The 2773-nt window shown below is 43.3% G+C and overlaps 1 protein-coding gene across 1 annotated transcript in view; it reads left to right on the top strand.

The window, feature by feature from the left end:
* Positions 1 to 2773, top strand: part of nptx2b (neuronal pentraxin IIb) — an 18596-nt gene that overhangs the window by 5008 nt on the left and 10815 nt on the right. The gene's annotated exons all lie outside the window — the stretch shown is intronic.

Genomic DNA, 2773 nt, shown 5'->3' on the forward strand with positions numbered 1-2773 from the left:
AGTCCCTCGTTTATCGCTGGGATCCGTACCCTGAAGCTCCGTGATAAATAAACTGCTACTTGTAGTACTATTCCTACTACTTTGCAGTTTTTTCACTTATCACGGAGCTTCAGGGTACGGATCCCAGCGATAAACGAGGGACTACTGTAAAAGCCGCTAGTATTTTCTCACACTTTGGACTCTGCAGTTTATCCACAGGAGTGGCTAATTTGTGTACTTTTATTATAATTGCAATATTTTATTTTGACAGGCTTTCTGTCTTTATGCAGCAGCTTCCTGCCGCTGAATAACATTTTCTTTTGACACACCTGGGCGCAAATATAGCTTGTCCAACACAAGGTCATGGTCAAGGTTATGCATTGTCATTCGCATCACATATGGTACTTGACAAGGTGGAATAAAAATTGTGTACACAGGGTCCCAGTTACATCCAACAACAGCTAATATATAATGTGTAAAAAAAACCCAGTAAATAAGGATTTAAGATATAAACTAAGATATGCTAAACGAACGCCAAACGAGTGTATGAACACCCCTCTTGGGGGTGGGCTTTTGTGACACAGAGTAATGGCCATAGGTACCGGTACTCTTGATAGATACCTCTCACTCATGGTTCACATTTTGCTACTACCGGTAAATATCCATAATCCCCACTCTGTTGCCATGTGACCAGAAGTCATCCTAATGACCAATGAGGTAACTATCGTACTGTCATTGACTGACGAGAACACCCCCTGCAAGACAGACATGCATTTCTCAGATTTTGTGTTTAAAAATCTGCTGGCTCCTTAGACAAATAACGTGTCCAGTGATTACCAGTACTGCGTTATGCTTAGATAGTTCTTGTGTTCATTCTGTAAGTTGAATGGCTTTAAACATGAGTCAGATAGAGAAGCATCATCAAGACCTGTGACGATCCGCAAGTGTGTTGAACGCAAGTCCAAGTTTCTGACACGCCATCTGGTGGTTGATTCGTGTACTACAACAAGAGCTGCACATATTGCCAGTTGTGTACAGATTCTGATATTGAATTGTGGACATCTGCAGCTTAAACACCAGCGCGTCTTATTTATGTACAGAATTGTGTTTCATTTTGAATTTAGTAAGCGCAGCTTACAGTGGTGTCTCTGAGCAGCACACCCTATCCCCAACTGTTCCCCGGGCGCTTTCAATAGCTGCCCACTGCTCCACCTGGTGGTGGATGGGTTAAATGCAGAGAGTCAATTTTTCCATTATATGGAAACATACAATCATAACACATTATTATTATTATTACTACAGTGAGGTGCGTTCTATAGACCGGCAATTACGGTAAACAGAATCAGAAATACCGTTATGCATTCTTGGATTTTTTTTCTTTTTGGGGGTTTGGGAGGGTTTCTAGATGCACTTGCCATCTTTGTGTTTATGTGTTAAACTGCCAGGGCAGGCGCTCCCTACTGACCCATTTTTACTTAACAGCAATGCTGCTGCTCCTCTGTGCCAGGTTATGTGCCTGTTACAGCTGTGCAAAATATGTGTCTCTATTTGTCTGAGTGCCTGCATGTGGGAGAGTGAGCTTAATTAGAAAGCAACTGCAACGACTGGAGCGTTCGCAGCAGCAGGGCAGATAGAGAGGACAAAGTCATTCAACTGTGAGCCTCTGAGGGTCAGAACAAACATAATGACCTTCCTGACTCTGTCAAAGTAGTTCTGGTGCAGAACACGCCAACCATAAAAGTCACACAGATCAGGTCCCTGAACGCAGCGTTTTCCACAAAGGGAGAGAAAAGTAACTAAGAGTAGAAGAGGCTGAACAAAATGAATGTTGGGCAAATTCATTCACAGGGTAAAAAGTCCAGAACATAAAAACATAATGCTGTTGTTCAGCGTAAAAGAAAGTTAATAACATTAATTATATGAGGAGCAGACTGCTTTGAATTTAACTCCATCACAGAACTCTCATCCTGAACAAGAAGGCAACAGTGGAAAGAAAACCTCCCAGCAGAACCAGGCTCAGGATAAGCGGCCATCTGCTTCAACCGGATGGGTTTGAGAGGAACAGGAAGGAGGAACAGAAACACAATGGCAGGGGGGGGGGGGGGGGGGCCGCAGGGGTCCATCCTGGGTCCCCTCCTATTCTCTTTATACCTGCTGCCGCTTGGTGCTATTTTCCGGAAACACAACATGCCCTTCCACTTCTATGCCGATGACTGTCAAATTTACTTCCCCCTAAGACACAATGGTACATGCTCTATTCAACCGCTGCTCAACTGCCTGGCTGACATCAGGGACTGGATGGCTTTAAACTTCTTAAGTTTCGATGAAAAGTAGTCTGAAGTCATGTTGTTCCCTCCCAATGACACGGTCACAAACCACTGCATTGACCTTTCAGCTCTAACCCTGTCAGAAAAGCAAAGAGTCACTAATCTGGGAGTGATAATGGACCCTTCCCTAAAACTCAACAATCATGTAAACATGATTGTTAAATCATGTTTTTTCCAACTGAGGCGGCTGTCTAAACTGAAGCCCATATAGTCCAAAAATAACCTGGAGACAGTAATACATGCATTCATTACATCTAGGCTTGATTACTGCAATTCACTCCTGTTTGGCATCAGTCAGACCTCCATTGCATGACTGCAACTGGTCCAGAATGCAGAAGCTTGATTTTTAACCAGTACAGGCAAAAGAGAGCACATTACACCAGTTTTGGCCTCACTGCACTGGTTACCGGATCACTTTCAAATCCAGTTCAAAATACTCATGTATGTCTACAAATCACTGAACAGTG

This window comes from Nematolebias whitei, chromosome 17 (genome assembly GCF_014905685.2).
Source record: "Nematolebias whitei isolate Nwh7 chromosome 17, NemWhi1, whole genome shotgun sequence".
NCBI lineage: Eukaryota > Metazoa > Chordata > Actinopteri > Cyprinodontiformes > Rivulidae > Nematolebias > Nematolebias whitei.